The 21,012-nt window shown below is 37.1% G+C and overlaps 1 protein-coding gene across 2 annotated transcripts in view; it reads right to left on the bottom strand.

Moving 5' to 3' along the window:
* The window catches only part of SYTL5 (synaptotagmin like 5), a 175,727-nt gene that overhangs the window by 107,901 nt on the left and 46,814 nt on the right, over positions 1–21,012 (bottom strand). The window lies entirely within an intron of this gene.

Raw genomic sequence — 21,012 nt, 5'->3', positions numbered from 1 at the left:
ATTTTTCTCCAGTTTGTTAAACATTTCCCAATTACATTTTGATCTGGTTTGGGAAGACTACTGAATTTTGCTGGTCTGACACCTCTCTACTACAACACATGCCTCTCAAATGAAATAATTTAATGTGCTTTATACCTGTAAAGGGCTATATAAATAAAAGCTAGAATTGCTGTCAATATATTATAAATGTAACTCTTGTCCCCAGGCTTATTGGTATAGGAATCTTTCCTTTTCAGTGAAGATGAATGCCCTGCCCTGCATGTGGGGTGAGGCAGAGTAGTCCAGAAGTGAGAGCTTCAGTTCTCAGCCAGTTCCCCTTCTGGACTCTTCAAGGCCAGTCCCTTTGGGGACTATTCCAACTCTAAGCCTTCATCAAGCATAGCTTTGAGTCAGCTTCCAGAGAGAAGATGGACAAGGCCAACCCTACCACATGTTGCTCAAGGAAAAGATTTTGGGAAGACATGAGAAGAACAGGTAGTCTCCATCATATACCTATTCCCAGTTTGTTATGTCAGAAATTTTGGGAAGTTTTCTCCCTAGGGTGAGAGCCAAGCTACTCTCTCTTGGTTAAGCTGAGTTATCTCAACCCCAAAAGGAAAGCTCCTTCACTTTGTATTGTCTAATGTACATTCTCCTATGTATACATTCACTGATTTCTATTTTGCTATGATTTTGGACAAATGATCTTCTTAGCTATTTGTCATGTGTGTGCGTTGTGGAACTAGCATGAAGTGGGAAAGGGGTTGACCCTTGTATATAGAGCTTTTCCCCCCTTTTCTCCCCCAAATGACCAAGTGATAAAAAATTAGATGGAACCTGATCATATCCCCTAGATGAAAAATATTTAGGGGAGCAGATATCTTCTAGCTCAGTACTCCCTCTCCCTCAGGAGAACAGAGTAGCCTCTGGCCCTAATTTCTTGCTTCCTCTCTTGGCAGGAATAAGTCTCCCTTGGAGAAAGGTGGAAGGAAAAGAGGCTAAAGATGTCCATTCAGCCTCCCTTTCAACCACACATAAAGAGAAGCCCTCACCACAGGTAGGCCTCACTACATGTGTGAGACTTCTTGCTACATACAAAATATAAATTACTGACAATATAATTTATGATATATAATGAGATAGCTATGTGGCACAATGGATAGATGTTATGGTAATTAGGGTGGGACTTTTTACTGTTTTTTCTTTTGGAATGCTGAGGTAATCAAGTACCTTTGATGAGTCTTGCCTTTCAAATGTAATGGCAAGCAAAATGGACTTTTTGTTGTTTTTGTCTTGGAATGCTTCCCACCACTAAGGAATCTTCGATTGAATCAGGAATCTTTGATGACCTGCTTACATCAAGGGAAGGCCTAGTTCATATGGGTTTGAATCACATGCTTGTGACGCCCTTTAACCCTGAGACATGTATGTAAGATCTGAGGTTGGCGCTTTGCCTTTGGGGAGCACACTCATTGAAAGAGTGTTGGTGACACAACTCTGGGTAGCTGTTGAAGCAGCCTCTCCCTCCTCATACCCCAGGTTTGAAAACCCAAATGTTGGTGTTTCCCCCTTGGTAACTATTGGTGTATTGTTTGGACAGACAGCTAGAAGCCTGTCTGCTGATTCATGTTTGTTTGCTTTGTTTATATATGTTTGTAACTTCTGTTTGTATTCTCTCTGAAGTTCAGGGTGTTGGCTTTTCCCCCTGAACTAAGTGAATGATATATGTATGTTTAATTAAAGTGAGATTGTTAAACCCTTAAAGTTGCTTTCCTTAGAAAAGCGGATCAAAGAAACTGTGCTGGCAGCCCTTCTGTGTGCTGGTGTTCTTGGTCTTTCACCCCAACAACAGCCGCTAGCAACGTTGTTGTTACATTAGAGCACTGAGCCTGGTGTCAGGAAGACTCGTTCTTGTGAGTCCAAATCTGATCGTAGACACTTACTAGATGTATGACCCTGGGCAAGCAACTTAACTCTGTTTGCCTCAGTTTCCTCATCTATAAAATGAGCTGGAGAAGGAAATGACAAGCCATTCTAGTATCTTTGCCAGAAAAAGAGACAGTAGGACATGACTGAAGTGACTAAACAACAAGATGATATGTGTGTGTGTGTGTGTGTGTGTGTGTGTATTACTATCACTAGGACTAATTTGTATCTGTTTAATTTCTCTAAAATATAACTTTTTGGGACACCACCTTCTAACTTAGTTGCATTCCCCAGTCTTGGGGCAAGTACAAAAAACTTGTTTCGTGAGGTTTACTGACCTAGGTGACAGCAACAAGTAGGAACCCAAACTGTAACAGTGGTCCTTTAGTAGTCCAACACCAGATATGACTATAGAAATAAGAGGTTTTAAAATGACCTAAAGACATCCTAACAGATCTAAACTCCTTTGGCTAGTATTCAGAGCTGTGCATCAAGTGTTCTGTTCAACCTTTCCAAGTCCATTATAGTCAGGGAGGCTAGATAATCAGTTTATCAAATCCTTGCACCAGAATAACTCATTCTCATCATGCATCTACATATCTGCCATTCCTTCCTGTCTCCCTGACTATTCATCTCCACCACTTATTTCAGTACCCTAATTAAGACTTGACTCCAGAAAACCTTCCTTTATTACCTTTCAAATCCACACATTCACTTTGATGCTCCACTTGTAGCTGTGTTGCTTATTCTGTGTACATTTGCCCCTTTACACATTCTCTCTCTCTCTCTCCTCTCTTCTTTTTCCCTCTCTTTCTCCCCCTTCCCTCCCTCCTTCTCTCCCTTCCTCTCTCTCCCTCTTCTCTCACTCTTTGTCCTCTTCTCCCCTCTCTCTCCTTCTCTCTCTCACTCCTCTCTCTCCTCCCTCCCTCTCCCTCTTCCTCTCCCAAATTAATATAACACCATACTAACATTAATCCCTCATCGTATATAACACCTGTTTGTCAATCTGCTTTCATATACAGACCTCATTTTATCTTTCCAATGAGCCTGTGAGGTAAGCAATGTATGAGGTGTTATTCTGATTTTAAAGGTGAGAGAACTTAAGCCCAATAGCTTGCCTAATGTCATACAGCTGCATGATGATAGAATTGAGACCCGTATCTCTATCTCCTGACTACAAAAATATGGAATATACTCTGTGTAGAGAGAAAGGCAGGAAACTCTCCAAAAGAATGTAAAAGTTTAATCATAACAAACTTTTGTCCAGTAACTACTATTTGTGGAATACAGTTTTAGGTATCACGAGAGACACAACATAAATGAAATGCCATGCCTTGTTGTGGTGGTTTAGTCTTTTTTTTCAGTTGTGTTCAACCCTTCATGACCCCATTTGGGGTTTTCTTGGCAGAGATACTGGAGTGTTTTGCTATTTCCTTCTCCAGCTCATTTTACAGATGAAGAAACTGAACCAAACAGGGTTAAGTAACTCGCCCAGGGTCACACAACTAAGGGTCTGAAGCCCACATGAAGTTCAGTCTTCCTGACTCTATGCCTAGAACTCTAACAACTGTGCGACCTAGCTGCCTGACACCATGCCTATATGCTGGTATAGCACATAAACAAACCGTAAGCATACTCTTTATGATGTTGCCCTGAGCAACCTCATTTCATAATGATACAGTAGGGAATATTAGAGTCAAATCTCACTATAATGTCTTGAAAGTATAGCTATGATGCCTTTGCACAGATCTGTGATCATGGCAGCTCTGATTCTTCTTCCCATCTCACAAGTTCTGTAAGATCAGGTCAGGCCAATTAGATTATGAGCTCCTTGAGGGCAAGAACTGTCTTTTGCTTTAAATTTTTTTTAATCCCTAGCATTTGGCACAGTGCCAAGCACATAGTCAGCACTGAATAAATGTTGACTACTGATTGCCTAAGCATTTATTAAGTGCCTACTGCGTGCCTGGCACTGTATTAACTCCCTGCCATAGCTGTCTCTATCTCCTCTTACTCAGCTTTATAGGCTAAACATGGCCTACACCTGCCGGCCCTGGCCCTTAGTCCATTTAGTTTGATACTGCTCTTCTCATCCCCACCCCCTTCCCTCTCTCTGGCTCCAACCAGCTTGGCTTTGTTCTAACCAACTCAATACTCACTGATTCACTCAGTTTTATTCCTGTGGAACTATCTCCTGTAACAGTGTTTGAACTAAAATGCTTTTGTGCAGCAAATTCATGATGTGAAGCAGGGTATACCAGTAATACAAAATGGAATATAATATGTATATGAGAGAAAATACAAAACACTATGCCTGTCTCATTTCCAACTGGAGGCAAGGTTTCATGCAACAGATTATATCTTGAACATTATCTTCACTCTTGAAGAATGTGGTGGATTTGGAGGAGTAGAAATCTGGGGTGGGGTTATTTCAATCCTGAGTAACAGTGTGAGCAAATGCATTGAGACAAAATGACATAGGACATATTCATAGGATGGCAAGTTTGGCTGAGAGGTTAGAAAGGCAGAGGGGGCCAATTTGTTGAGGGTCTTAAATACAAGGCTAAGGATTTTGTACTTTATTCAGTAGGTTATTAGCAGCTATTGAAAGGCTTGGATCATGAAAGATTGACATGATCAGATTTGGATAAGGCAAGATTAATCTGGAACTGTCGTGAAGGATGACTTAAAGAGGGGAGAAACTGGAACCTCGGGGGGAAAAACCAATAAAGCCAGTCTTCCTAGCCTTGAAATGCAGTTATATAGCCTAAAAGAGACCAACATTTCATCTGTGTTTCTGTATTCAAAGGAGGTACATGATTCTCACAGTATTGTCCAAGAAAAGCCTTGCAAAATCCCCTCTGGACATTTATAAATGCTACAGATTTTAAAATAATGAAATGAGTTCACATGCTAAGAACACTATTATACTGCTTTAGAAATCTCAGCCCACGTTTAAGTGTCTCAAGGCACAAGTATAATAAAATATCATTTGTTCAAATATCTATAACAATCTGTAATAGAGGAGCAAAAAAATAGAAATGAGGATCATAAAGTATCCTAAAAGATGATAAACAGACAGGATATAAAATGGGTAAGAAGGGAATTCAAGAGGTAAGCTCTTCATGAAAAGAATCCTACTTTTGGGTCCTAGAAATGCATATAAAGGAAAGCAGATGTTTAATTTTTCAGTACTATCTTTTGCTTTTTCAGGTAGAGGTAACTGGATCTGTTTTGAGAAATTTAAAGCAATTTTGCCAGGCTTTTATATGAAATTATTTTCATGGTTTCTAGACGGAGATCTGATGCTGCCATAAAAATTACTATGGGTCTGCGGTCCCAGGGGATAATAGGAATTGGGGCCTAGAATAAATCAGGTTGCAGGCATGAAGGCATTTTAATTAAAATGGAAAATAATATAGATACACTAGTGCTAAAGTGCTTGGAGCTACTGGACTTCAGAATCATTAGTTATGCCACTGCATGTGGGGAGAGCTGTGGAAAATTGTGCTGGACAGCAAAACATTTCCAAAGAGTACAATCTGAAAAAGGAGCTCATTTAAAGAGTAAAATGGTGAAATAATTGTGTTTATATACTTCTTCAACCTAAAAAAATCCTCAACGAACTTAGAATAATTAGAGTATAATTCTCAAGAAAAAAAGAGAAAAACAAGGCACAAGGAAATAGTTTTATGTAATAACTTTAGAGAAATAAAATACTTAAAGCATCTACTCACCATCCCCAACCCAACCCACAAGCTGGACACAGCCAGAGCAAGCAGAAACTGTCCAGACTTTTGTTTCTGGATCCAGCTATAATTTTCTTATCATCCAGCTTGATTTTCTTCATGGTAGTGATTCAGTCTGAATACTCCTACACCCCATAAGAAGTTGAAAATATTGATTGTGCCGAGCTATTCAAAAGAAACGGACTTCAGCCTGCATGGTGGACAGAGGATGAAGGTTTGTGGCAAATGTTGCAGTGCTGGTGGGAGAAGGGGACTGGAAACTTGCTGGGATCAGTTTATTTTAAAGATAATTTTACAGATGAAGAAATTGGAGCAAACAGGGTTAAGTGATTTGCCCAGGGTAACAGAGCTAGTAAGTATCCAAGGGTGGGATTCAAACTGATGAAAGGGAGTCTACCAGACTCCAAGCCTAGTGTTCTATCCACTGCACCACCTAGCTGTCACCAGTCTTCTCTACCCAGAGTTTATTTCTAAACAAGGAACTAGCTGGATCTAGAATTTGAAAAAGCTGAAGACATTTTTGTACAGTTCTAGAAAGTGGAGGTGTTGAGGAATAAGAACAGAAGCCAGGCAAGCTACTGAGAATATAAGAAAAAAATTGAAAGACAAAAAAAGTCCAACAAACTAGGTAAAGAAAGACTTGGTATAAGCTTAGCTTTAAAACAGATAAAGCAATAGTGAGTTTCTTTCCATCATAAAGAAGGAAAAACAAATTTTAAAAATTTAAATGTTGTAACACATTGAAGAAGTTTTATAATATGAAAGAAAATCATTCTATGGATCCTCTCAAGATCATGGAAAAACATTGGGAAATTACACATTAGTTCATAAGGGAACCCCAATTTTTAAAGAAATGCTAATACACTGTTAGTGGAGCTGTGAAATGGTATGACCATTTTAGAAAGCAATTTGGAATTATGCAAAGTGACTAAAATGTCTATATCCTTTGAACTAGAGACTCTATTGCTTATATCCAAAGGAAGCCTCTGATAAGATAAAAGGCCCCATACACTTCAAAATATTTATAGCAGCACTTTTTTATGAGAGCAGAGAATAAGAAACAAAGTAGATACACATCCACTGGGGGAATGGCTAAACAAACTGCGGTACATGAACGTAATAGAATGCTACAATTCTATAAGAAACATTGTGTGTGATGAATACAAAGAAGCATGGAAAGATCACGGATAGAGTTATGAAGACCTGAGTTTAAATCCAACCTTAGACTCCCACTAGCTGTGTTACCCTGGGCAAGTCACTTGACCCCTATTTGACTCAGTTTCCTCAACACCAAAATGGGAATATTAATAGCACCTACCTTGCAAGGTTGTTGTGAGGAGATATTAAGTGTAAGGTGCTTAGCACAGGGCCTGGCATATAGTAAACACTACACAAATATTAGCTATTGTTAATATTAGGGCACCTAGGGGTGGTACAGTGGACAGAGCGTCAAGTCTGGAGTCAGAAGATTTTCCTGAGTTCAAATTCTGCCTCAGACATTTACTAGCTGTGTGGCCCTGGGCAAGTCACTTAACCTTGTTTGCCTCAGTTTCCACATCTGTAAAATGAGCCGGAGCAGAAAATGGCAAACACCCCCAGTGTCTTTGCCAAGAAAATCTCAAATAAGGCCACGAAGAGTCAGACACACTGAAAACAACAAATTATTAATTATAATTATTAATTATATGTAGCGAGAAATAAACAGAAGCAAGAAAACACATGACAGTAACTACAACAACATACATGGAAAGAACGATGACAAAACAAAAGATCAAAAGCAGATGTAACAGGGGACGGAGTCTGAGACTCAGCAGAGCAGGTCAGAAGACTCCCAGCTCTCCAGACTTCCTCCACAGGCACCTCCAGGCGAAAGCAGAGCAGGACAAATAAACAAGAGCTCTCCTCCTAGGACAGCTGGAGAAGAACTCAGGGAAAACCTCAGGGACAGAAGTTTGGCTCAAGTGAAGTGAAAACACGTTTAGGCCACCTCAGCTGAAACAACAGACAACAAGCCTCCTCTTCAGACACAGGAACTTTCACCTCACAGTCAGGGTGAGGGTCAGGCATCTAACTAAGGAAGGAAAGACCGAAGGGCTCTCTGCTCCAAAGGGACACCAGGCCCAGCTGTGCTGACCAGACAGATTTAGTCTGGTGCTGGGACTGACTATGAGAAGTGACTATGACTCCTGGTGAGTGCAGGGAGCAGAGGGGTGAGGACACTGCTGACTGTGGGCTCTTACAGGAGAGCTGAGTCCCTGATTTAGGTTCCAGGAGAGAGGGGAGAGCTGAAGTTTGCAGCCCCTAGGGAGTAAGAGCATTTGCAGCACAGTGTGGAGAGGAGTGCTGAGGTTGGGCCCCAGACAAATCTCAGAAAATAACAGTAAGAAGGAAGTGAAGCTGAGGGCACCATTCCCCATGCCCAGACACTAAAGTTGATCATAATAATAAGCTGCTAAAAATAAAACAAAATAAAAATAAAAATGAGTAAATGAAGGAGAAAGAACCCAACCATAGATAACTATAATTCGAATAGAGAAGATCTGGGTTCATATACAGAGGAAGATAGTGAAGTACAAAAAAAGAAGATGCCATTCTTACCCTAAAGAGCAACATCAAATGGTCATGAGACCAAAAAGAATTCTTGGAAGAACTTGAAAAAAACTTTCAAAAATCAAATAAGACATGGAGGAAAAATTAGGGAAGAAAAATAAGAACAATTCAAGAAAATTAAGAAAATCTTGAAAAGAAAGTCAACCAACTGGAAAAAGAGATCCAAAATCTTAAGGAAGAAAACAACTGCTTGAAAACAGGAATCAGGCAAGGGGAAGTGAATGATGTTAGAGGACACCAAAAAAATTAAAAAAATATGTAAAAATAGAAAAGAATGTGAAACATCTCGTTAGAAAAACAACTGATCTGGCAAACAGATGAAGGAGAAAGAATATAAAAATTATTGGATTACCTGAAAGTTACAATCAAAAAAAGAATCTTGATACAATATTAAATACAATATTCAAAGAAATAATTAAAGAAAATTTCCCCAAAGTTCAAGAACAAGAGAGTAAAGTCGAAATAGAAAAAAAATGCTCTGATTACCACTTAAAAGACATCCCAGGATGAAAACCTACAGGAATACCATAGCCAAGTTTCGAAGCTTCCAGGTTAAAGAGAAACAAGCAACAACAACCAAAAAAAAAAAAGAAACAATTCAGATACTGTAGAACTACAATTAGAATTAGACAAGAACTAGCATCCCCTACACTAAAACACTGTCTGACTTTTAACACTATATTTCTAAGAGCAAAAGAGCTGGGATTACAGCCAAAATTAACTTTCCCACTAAAGTTTAGTATAACCCTGAAGGAAAAAAGATGGACATTTAATGAATTGAAGGTATTTGGTAACAAAAAGACCAGAACTTAAAGGAAAATTTGACATATAAGACCCAGAAGAAATATGAGGTAAACATTAAAGGCCAATTACAAGGGACTCAATAAGGTCAAACATTTACTTCCTGTATGTGAAAATGTTATTCTTAAGACTGTCATCAGTACTTGGGTAGTCTGAAAGAAATATTGGGGTTGAGCTGAGTATGATAGGGTGATTCTAAAAAACATAATTGGGTAGGAAAAGGTAAAAAAGAGCAATTATATCTTACAAATGAGGTATAAGAGGAAGAAATGATATAGAGGAAACAGGGGGTGTGGGGGGCTGGTAGTGCTGGAACCCTGTTTTCATCAAATCTGGGTTAAAAAGGGAACAACATATACATGTAGAAGGGTATAAAATTCTTCTAAATTTATAAAGAAATAAGAGGATTAGAGGACAGGAATGGGGGGGTGTCCTTTAGAAGGGTGTGTAGATTAAGATTTAGGAGTGTGGAGGAGAGGAAAAAGAGAGGACTCTTAGAGGGGTGGGTAGAATAAGGAAAGGGAAGGTAAGGGGAGAGGATAAGGGAGAAATTCTTTAAAAATTAGGGAGGTAGTAGTTAGAAGTAAAGTAGAGGAGGGATAGGGTAAAAAGAGAGGCTGAAAAGGACAATAGTGAGGAAAAATAGGGTGGAGGAAAATTCACAAATAGTAAATATAATTTTGAATGTGAATGGGATGAACTCACCCATAAAATGGAAACAGATAGCAGAATGGATGAAAATCAGAATCTGACAATATGTTGTTTACAAGAAACATATTTTAAAATGAGAGATACACAAAGTTAAAGGGATAGAGTAAAATTCATTATGCTTCAGCTGATGTAAAAAAAAAGCAGGGGTAGCAATCATGATCTCAGACAAAGTTAAAGCTAAAATAGATTTAACTAAAAGTGATAAACAGGGAGTCTACATTATGATAAAAGGTACCACAGACAATGAAGCAATATCAGTATTAAAACTGTATGTACCAAATACAATAGTATCTGAATTTTTAAAAGAAAAGTTAAATGAATTATAGGTGAAAATGAATAGTAGTACTATAATAGTGGGGGACTTTAATGTTCCCTCTCAGAACTAGATAAATCTAACAAAAAATAAATAAGAAGTCAAAGAAGTGAATAAAATTTTAGATAAGCTAGATATGATAGATATCTGGAGTGAACTGAATGGGAATAGAAAGGAGCGCACCTTTTTCTCAGTGGCACCTTTACAAAGATTGACCATATGTAGGGGTATAAAAATTTTATAGCTAAAGGTAGAAAAGCAGAAATATTAAATGCTTCCTTTTCAGACCACAATGCAATAAAATTTTATTTAATAAGAGGCCATGGAAACATAGAAAAAATTAATTGGCGAATAAACAACCTAATCTTAAAGAATGAATGGGATTAAAGAAGAAATCATAGACGCAATAATTTCATTAAAAAGAATGACAATTATTAGAGGACACCTCAAAATTGATGGGATACAGCACAAATAGTAATCAGAGGAAAATTTATATCTCTAAGTGTTTACCTCAATAAAACAGAGAAAGAGCAGACCAATGAATTGGGTATGCAATTAAAAAACTAACAAAAAAAAACAAATTAAAAACCCCCAAGTAAACATTAAATTAGAAATCCTAAAAATTAAAGGCAAAATTAATAAAACTGAATGTAATAAAACCATTTAATCAATTAATAAAGCTAGGAGTTTGTATTATGAAAAAACCAATAAAATAGATAAACCATTGGTTAATATGATTTAAAAAAGAGAGAAAACTAAATCATTAGTAATAAAAATGAAAAGGGTGACTATACCACTAATGAAGATGAAATCAAAGCAATTACAGGGAGTTATTTTTCCCTGATTACATGCTAACAAATTTAATAATAGAAGTGAAATGGAAGAATTGTACAAAAATATAAACTGCCCAGATTAGCAGAAGAGGGAATAGAATATCTAAATAAATCTATTTTAAAAAAAAGAAACTGAATGGACCATAAATGAACTTCCTAAGAAGAAATCACCAGGACTAGATGAATTTATAAGTGAATTCTATCAAATATTTTAAGACCAACTAATTCCAATGCTAAATAAATTATTTTAAATAATAGGCAAAGAAAGAGCCCTACCAAACTTCTTTTTATGAAACAAATATTATACTGATACCTAAACAAGGCAGAGTAAAAGCAGAGAAAGAAAACTATAGGTCAATTTTATTAATTAATATGGATACAAAAATCCTAAATAACATACTCACTAAAAAATTACAACAATATATTACATAGATAACATATTATGACCAAATAGGATTAATAGCAGGAATGCAGGGATAGTTTAATATAAAGAAAACTATTAACATAATTTATATTAACAAAATGTGACAAAAATCATATGATTATACCAATAGATGCAGATGTACTTGATAAAGTACAACACACATTTCTATTAAACACACTTGAATGGACTTTTCCTTAAATTGATAAGGAGCATTTACCTAAACCCATCAGCAAGCATTATTTGGAATGGGGATAAGCTAGAAGACTTCCCAGTAAGGTTAGGTGTGGAACAAGGATGCCCACTGTTATCAAATTATTCAATATTGTATTGGAAATCCTAGCAATAGCAATAAGAGAAGAAGAAAAATAGAAGGAATAAGAATAGGCAATGAGGTAATAAAACAATCTCTTTTTCCAGATGATATAATTATACACTTTGAAAATCATAAAGACTCAAGTAAAAAGTTAAATGAAATAATAATTTTACAAAGTAGCAGGATAAAAAGTAAATATACATAAGTCATCAACATTCTGATATATCACCAACAGGACCCTGCAGGAATCTAGATAGCTAGAGATACCCCATTTAAAATAATTTTAAACCTGGGAATGCACCTGCTAAAACAAACCCAGGAACTACATGAACAAAATCATAACAAGAAACTTTTTATACAAATAAAATCAGATTTAAATAAATGTCAAAATAGTAATTGTTTATGGGTAGGCAGGGCCAATGTAATAAAAATAAAAATTTAACCTAAATTAATCTATATATTCAATGTCACACCAATGAAATTATCAAAAAGTTATTTTACTGAACTAGAAAACTAATAACTAAATTCATCTGGAAGAACAAAAAGTTAAGAATATAAAAGGAAATAATTAAAAAAAATTAAAAGAAAGAGGTTTACCAGTGCCATGTCTTAAACCATCTACTATTGGCTAAGAAATGGAAAGGTAGATCAGTGGGACACAGTAGACATACAATTTACAGCAGCCAACAAATATAGTGACTTAGTGCTTGACCTAAAGACTTAAATTTTCAGGAGGAGAATTCATTATCTGGTAAAAATTGTTGGGGGAGCTGGAAAACAGTCTGGCAGAAATTGGACATAGACCAATATCTTACACCACTAAACAGGAGAAGATCAAAATGGATATATGACCGAGATATAAAGGGAAACATTACAAGAAAATGTGAAGATCATGGAATATATTACCTATCATATTTATGAATATGTGAACAATTTATTAACAAACAATAGATAGAGAGCATTGTGAGATATAAAATAGATAATTTGATTATATTGAATTAAATAAAATAGGTTTCATACCAATAAAACCAACGTAGCCAAGAACAGAAGGAAAGCAGAAAACTGGGGGAAAAAACTATAGATGGTTCCTAAGACAAAAGTCTCATATCTCAAATATAAAAGAACTTGTGTTAAAACTGTAAGAATATGAGTCATTCCCCAATTGATAAATGGTCAAAGGATACGAACAGGCAGTTTTCTAACAAAGAAATCAAAACCATATGAAAAAAATGCTCTGAATCACCATTGATTAGAGAAATGAAAATTAAAAGAACTTTGAGATGTCATTTTAGACCTTTCAGATTGGCTAAAATGATAGAAGGGGAAAGTGACAAATCTTGAATGAGATGTTGAAAAATTGGGACCTTAATTCACTTTTGGTGGATGCATGGTGGGTCCTATCATTTTGGAGAGTGATCTAGAATTATGCCCAAAGAATTATTAAACTGCCTATACCCTTCGACTCAGCAATACCACTATTATGTTTGTTTCTCAAGATGATTGGGGAAAAAGGAAAAGAACCTATATGTTCTAAAATATTTATAGCATTCTTTTTGTGGTGGCAAAGAACTGGAAATTGTGGGGATGCCTGTCAATTGGGAAATGGCTAAACAAGTGATAGTGTATGTTTGTGATAGAATACTACTCTGCTATAGTGATTTTAGAAAATCATGGAAAGACACACAAAATAATGAAGAGTGAAATGAGCAGAACCAAGAGAATGTTGTATACAGTAATAGCAGTACTGTTTTAAGAAGAACTTTGATATCTTACTCCATATATCAAGATAAAGTCAAAATGGGCTCATGAGTTAGAAATAAAGGCTGATACTATAAGTAACTTGGGAAAGAAATAGTTTACCTGAAAGACTTATAGAGAAGGGAAGAATTTATGACTAAACAAGATATAGATAGCATTACAAAATGCAAAAGGGATAATTTTGATTACATTAAATTGAAAAGTTTTTGTACGAACAAAGCCAATGCAACCAAGATTAGGAGGAAAGCAGAAAACTGGGAAAGAATTTTTACAACCAGTATCTCTGACAAAGGCCTCATCTCTAAAATATACAGGGAACTGAGTCAAGTTTATAAGAATAAAAGCCATTCCCCAGTTGAGAAATGGTCAAAGGATATGAACAGACAGTTTTCAGAGGAAGAAATTAAAGATATCTATAGGCATATGAAAAATGCTCTAAATCACTACTGATTAGAGAAATGAAAATTAAAACAACTCTTAAGTACCACATCTCTCCTGTCAGATTGGCTAACATGTCAAAACAGGAAAATGATAAATGCTGGAGAAAATGTGGGAAAATCGGAACACTGCTGCATTGTTGGCGGAGTTGTGAACTGATCCAATCATTCTGGAGAGCATTTGGAAATATGCCCAAAGAGCTATAAAAATCTGCATATCCTTTGACCCAGCAATATCACTTCTAGGGCTATATCCCAAAGGGTTCACGCAAGGGGAAAAGGACCCATATGTACAAAAATATTTATAGCAGCTCTTTTTGTGGTGGCAAAGAACTGGAAATCAAGGGGATGCCCATCAATTGGGGAATAGCTAAACAAATTGTGGTATATGAATGTGATGGAATACTATTGTGCTATAAGAAATGAGGAGCAGATGGACTTCATAAGAACCTGGAGAAACTTAATGATCTGATGATGAGTGAAGGGAGTAGAATCAGCAGAATATTGTACACAACCACAGACACATTGCTTCTGTGTTGAGTAAGTTTGATAGATTTGGCTCTTCTTAACAAAGCAAGACAGCTCCAAAAGACTCATGATAGAAAACGCTATCCACATCCAGAGAAAGATTTGTGGAGTCTGAATGCAGATTGAAGCAAACTATTTGCCCTCTTTTTTAAAATTTAATTTAATTTAATTTTTGGTTTTGTTTCATCTTTTTCATAGTTCACTTCATTGGTTATAATTCTTCTTTACAACTTGATTACTGGGAAAATAAATTTAATGTGAAGATATATGTAGAACCTCTATCAGATCACATGCCTTCTGGGTGGGGGGAAGTGGGGGAGAAAATTTGTTACTCAAAAACTTGTGGAACTGAGTGTTGTAAACTAAAACTAAAAATAATTAATTAATTAACTAAAATAATAAATAATAAAAAGAAGAACTTTGAGCAACTAAGTCCTTCTGGCTATTGTAAATGCCTAAATTAGGTAAACACCTAAAAAAGTCCTATGAAGGAAAATGTTATCTTCGTGTGTAGAGAAAGAACATGTGTGTGTACATGCGTGTGTGTGTGTGTGTGTGTATTGGTAGCCATGGGGCGGGTGGAGAAAGGAAGGAGGGGAGAAAAAGAAAGTTAGATGACAACTCTGTTGTATATTTAAAAGGAATAATAAATCGTACATAACAGATTTGCTGTTTCAGGTGCAATCCCCTTTTTCCTATTCCATTTTGTTATGGAAATGCTTGTTTTGTTTCTCAATTTCAGAATAAAAGAAACTAAATGTAACAATTATAAAGATCAAATGCAACTTACATGAAGTGCTATGACAAGTCTCCCCCAGTCTACCCTCTTGTGAGGCAGGAAGTTGCATGGTGTTACTCATTGCACACATCTTCAGCTTCTTAAATGTACTGGTCAGTTGTGCTTACCTTTTCTTTGTTCTCTAAAAAATTTACTATATGTCATATGGGATGGAAGGAGAGGGAGGATACATGGGAATATGTATGGAAATAAGATACAGGAAAGATCAATAAAACTTATTTAAAAAATATTTGCCCTTAAAATCTAATCACAAGGACTTTGTATTGCAAGGAGTTGGGGGTTAGGGAGTAGGCGGAGAGGAGAAAATTGCCCACATAGATATGACAAGTCTTGCCCTTCAAAGTAAAAGATAAAACAGAGAAGGAATAGAAACAATAAGGAGTAATAATTCATGAGAAACAATACGTGAGAAGAAAGTCATTACTAAAAGTCATTTCCTCAGATGTGTTTGCTTTCTATTCATATGGGACCACCTTACATTAGACCCTCATTATCTTTGGACTACTGAAATATCATTCTAATTGGTCTCCCTCTCTGAAATCTCTCTTCAATTGTTGTTGATGTTGTTTGTCTTTCGTTCTTGAAGATGACCATGATATCAGGAAGGAGATGCCATGACAGGCAAATGAATTGGCATCTCCAGTCATCCTGATCTATATCTTGCCTCTTTTCAGTTGGTTCTCTACACAACTACCAAACAGGTTTTCCTAAGGCACAGGTCTGATGGTGTCACTCTCTCACCCAACACATTCCAATGGCTCTCTTGTGATGTTAATGGGAAATAAGATCTTGCCCACCCATTAATAGGACCACTGGGGGAGGGACTTGCCTAAGGAGGAGCTTGCTTAGGGGGAGGCTTCCTCTAGGAAGTCTTTCACACCTTTTCTTACTAAAGCTAATTAGGCACTGAGTCATGAGGGTTGTGATGCCTTCTGGCTCTGAGCTTATTAGCCAAAAGTGTATACATACTCTGAGTTGGTATTGTGCTTTGGGGGTTCACTTATGAGAACGATCTTGTGATTCCTTGGTCAAGACTCTGAGTAGCATATGTTCAGAACTGCCTGACTGCTCTCTCAATCCAGTAGTGTATGTAAAGTATATAGCAATATTGCTTTGATTCAGGCAGTTAAGAGCCCTGTCTGTTGGTCTTTACGCTAATTTCTCTACTTGTATTTTCTCTGTTTGTATTTTCTCTGACGTTCAGGGTGCTGACCCTTACTCTGAACTAGTGAACGCAATTAAAGAAAATTGTTGACCCCTTAAAAACTATCTTTCCTAGTAAAGCAGATCTAAGAACCTGTGCTAGCAGTCATCCTGGGTATGCTAGGGTGCTTGCTGTTACATCCCTATGCTTCTAGGATCAACTATAAGCTCTGTTTGACATTGAAAGCAGGTCATAACTTCACCCCTCTTAACTTTCTTATTCTTCTCCACATATGATAATAATGATTTGATAATAATAATAAAAACTAGAATTTATCAAGCACAGTCAGGCTTACAAAGTGTTTTGCGAAAATCGTCTCATTTTATCTGCACAACAACCTTGGAAGATAGGTAGGGGAAGGGAAAGGAGAAGGGGAAGGCAATAAGAATTTACATAGCTCCTACTATGAGCCAGACACTGTCCTAAGTGCTTTAAAAAATGAAAAAGAAACAAACAGAAAACCTACAAATATTATCTCACTTATTCTCATGACAACCCTGAAAAGTAGGTGCTATTATTATCCTCATTTTATAATTGAGGAAACTGAGGCAAACAGAAGTTACGTGACGACTAGTAAGTGTCTGAGGCTGGATTTGAACTCAAGGAAACTTTGTTTCCTTCATTATGCCTTAAAAAGCCTTTTTCCTGTTCTCCCCAGTTGCCAGAGCCCTCCTCTGCCAGAGCTCTGCATCTCCAACAAATTTACCTTATATTTATCCCATGTGTACATCTCTATGTACATACTATCTCTCCACCGAATGTAAGCTCCCCAAGGCAAGAAACTGTTTCATTTTTGTGTTACACTATGATAAACATTTATTAAGTACTTGTTATATGACAAACGTTGTGCTGAACATGAGAGATACAAATAAGAAAAAAATGATAATGCCTGCCTTCAAGGAGTTTGCAATTTAATGCAGGAAGGCAATAGACAAAAGCTGAAAAGTAGCGGGGAGGGTGCCTGAGGATATCTGCAGGGACACGATGATAATTTTGGAATCAAAACCAAGCTGCTGCTGGAGGCAAATGAAGAGTTTTGCTTTTGTGCTCCTATTGTCTAGGAGAGTGCCTGGTGCATTGGAGGCACTTAATATTTTACCAACTTACTGACTGATGGATTTAACGGTATAACCTCAGGAATATAAGTTGACCTCATTGGTGAGAGTTTGTGGGATAGGTCTCATGAACAGAATCTGGGACTCTAAGAATAACATTAGCAAACTGTTCCTGGCAAGAACGGAGCCAAGTTATTTTCTCTGTTATTTTCTGGCATTTCTTGGCCAGTCTTGGGGGTAGAGACAAGGGAGCTGGAAAATGAGAGGAAGGGGACACAGGAGATAAATGTCAAAAAACAAACAAAGCTGATACTGGATAAATGTAAAGAATACCACATCATAATACTTCCTCCACTGACATAAAATCCTTAATTTTAATGAAATGTACCACTTTTGCATTCCTTGTGCTATAGGTTTTCCTCATTGCTATACCAATGCAGTCACCAAAAAATTATAAGATCTATAGAATTGAAGCTGCAACAATGACAGAAGTCATTTTATTATCCCAAGTGGAGGATGCTAAAGAAGAAGAGAATGCATTCCTAGGTTCAATTTAATTCAACTCAATGTTGTTCAGTCTTCCCCGTTGTGCCCAATCTATTCATAACCCCATCTGGATTTTCTTGGCAAAGATACTGGAGTGTTTTGCCATTTCCTTCTTTAGTTCATTTTACAGATGAAGAAACTGAGGCAAACAGGGCTAAGTGACTTGCCCAGGGTCACACAGCTAGTAAGTATTGCAGGCCAGATTTGAACTCAGGAAAATGGCTCTTCTTGACTTCAGGCCTTGTACTCTATCCACTGTGCCACCAAGCTGCTCTTAATTAAACTCAATAAAACAAATAGTTATTACATGCCTTGTGTCAGGCACTATGTGAAATGCCAGAGATATAAAGACAAAGAACAAAACAGTCCCTATCCTCAAGGTGCTTACATTCTGTATTCTGGGTACATGCTACACCCAAATACGGCTCTAAAATTTCTTTTGGAAATTTTCAGCTCTCTTCAGATGGCTTTTCTTTCCACACAACTCATTTTCACACCAGGAATTGCTTTCATCAACAGCCTGCATCAGATCGCTTAAGCATTACCATCCCTTTGAGGATCTTTTCTGACTTAATCACAGCGAACTCCCCTTTACACTAAGAAATTGAGGAAATACATGTTTAGGGAATAAAGGTAAAGATGAATAGTCTCCGAGGTATCACTGGTGCCTTTAAACAATCACAGTTTAATCTTCGATTGTCATGGAAGAATCAAGGATGATAATGAGTAAAGATGTAAGTAATATTGGCTCATTCCATTTCTACTTATGCTGAGATGAAATTAAGGGTTCATTAATGTCTGCACTGTCATTAGTGCTGTGGAGTTCACATTAGCCTTTGCACATTAACCCTGTAGTCTCAGTAACTGAATCCCAAATAAAACCAAAAGTTTCCATATAATACAGCAGAATCAGAGAGCTCAAGGTAAATGACGAATGTATTATTGAACTCAAAGTAAGAAGACCAAAAAAAAAGAAAAGAAAAGAAAAGCTATAAAGCTATTTGTGTGAGCTAAGTGATGTCAGAAGCCTAAGATAAATAGCTGGGACTAAGGTTACATCCTTGTGTACCAACAATGCTACTTGCCGCTCCTGTGTCTGTGTAAGGCCAATAACCCCAGCACACAGGAGGGCTGCTAGCACAGGTTCTTTGATCTACTTTTCTAAGGAAAGCAACTTTAAGGGGTTTATAATCTCAGTTTAATTAAACATACATACATCATGCACTTAGTTCAGGGGAAAAAGTCAGCACCTGGAACTTTCAGAGGAAATACAAACAGAAATTACAAACAGGAATTATAAACAGAGCAAAATAACGCAAATCAACAGACAGGCTTCTATCTATCTGGCCAAATCACAATATATAGTTAACAGAGAGAAGCACAAACATCTGGGTTTTCAAAGGGGGGCGGGGGCTCTTAACGGCTACCCAGAGTCTCATCTGGCTAAACCACGTGACCACTCTTCCAATGAGTGAAACCCCCCCAAAACAAAACACAGAGCACTTCTCAGAGTCCTGGGGCTTAATACCTTCTTAGCAAAAGGGTGTGGAGCCTGGGGCTTGGGACTTTCTTGTTTCTTAAGTATATCATCAAGGACTCTTGATTCAATCAAAGACTCCCATTGAAACAAAGGCAAGATTCATCAAAAGCATTTGATTATCTCAGTGCTGAGAAGCCTTCCAGAAAAAAAGACAACAAAAAGTCCCACTTTGCTTTCCATTACCTTTGAAAGGCAAGACTCATCAAAAGCACTTGACTGTCTCAGTGCTGAGAAGCACTCCTAAAGAAAAAACAAAGGCAAAAAGTCCCACCCTGCTTGCCACTACACCTTGTGAGCACATCCATCTATCATTTATATCCAAAGATAGTTCTATTAATATTGCCTATTGTCCTGTTTGAATGTGATGGGGAAAGAGGAATTTTGTGGTTGGCAAAGAGTTTTAGATTGGTTTTGTTTCAATATCATCCTTGGATTTGCTATTATAACCACCCTTTGAAGAACCTATTACTATTTGTAACTTGACCTCTTAAGCTCAAAAGTGTCCCCAATAGCTGTGCTCAAAGAAACCTCATCAATGACTGGCACCAGGATTTTCTAACAGTATATTGCCATGTTACTTGATGCTAGCTGAATTTTTTAAAAATGGAACATGCTTATTCTCCTGACCCTGACCCTTTGAGTATGACATCTACTTGTCTAACCTCTTATTATAAATCTTTCACAGAAGTCATTACCACAGCAAGTATCATATGTAAGCATCCATACACTTCAAGAAAACTCATCAAGGATTTATTAGGTTATTTTATTTTTAGTTTACAATGCTAAGTTCTACATGTTCTTGAGTTTCAAATTTTCTTCCCTTCCTTCCCTTCCCCTTCCCCCTCCCCCCCAAGACGGCATGTAGTCTGATATATATTCTATATATACCTTTGCATTAAACTTATTTACACAATAGTCAAATTGTAAAGAAGAATTATGAACAATGGAATGAATCACGAGAGAGGAGAGAGCAAACCAAAAAAGAAGAGAAAAAAAGAGAGCAAATAGGTTGCCTCAATCTGCATTCAGACTCCACAGTTCTTTCTCTGGTTGTGGACAGCTTTTTCCATCATGAGTCCTTTGGAGCTATCTTTGAGCCTTGTATTGCTGAGAAGAGCCAAGGCTATCAAGGTTAGTCATCACAGAATCAATATGTCTGTGGTTGTGCGCAATGTTCTCTTGGTTCTGCTCCGCTCACTCAGCGTCATATCATGTAGGTCTTTCCAGGTTGTTATGAAATCCATATCTTCCCCATTTCTTATAGCACAATAGTATTCCATTACATTCATATACCACAATTTGTTCAGCCATTCCCCAATTGATGGGCATCCCCTTGATTTCCAGTTCTTTGCTACCACAAAAAGAGCCACTACAAATATTTTTGTATATACAGGTCCCTTTCCCACTTGTGTGATCTCTTTGGGATATAGCCTTAGAAGTGGTATTGCTACATCAAAGGGTATGCACATTTTTATAGCCCTTGGGG

The sequence above is a fragment of the Trichosurus vulpecula genome, chromosome 2, assembly GCF_011100635.1.
Source record: "Trichosurus vulpecula isolate mTriVul1 chromosome 2, mTriVul1.pri, whole genome shotgun sequence".
NCBI classification, from domain to species: domain Eukaryota; kingdom Metazoa; phylum Chordata; class Mammalia; order Diprotodontia; family Phalangeridae; genus Trichosurus; species Trichosurus vulpecula.
This window is presented reverse-complemented; position numbering and strand designations above follow the sequence as displayed.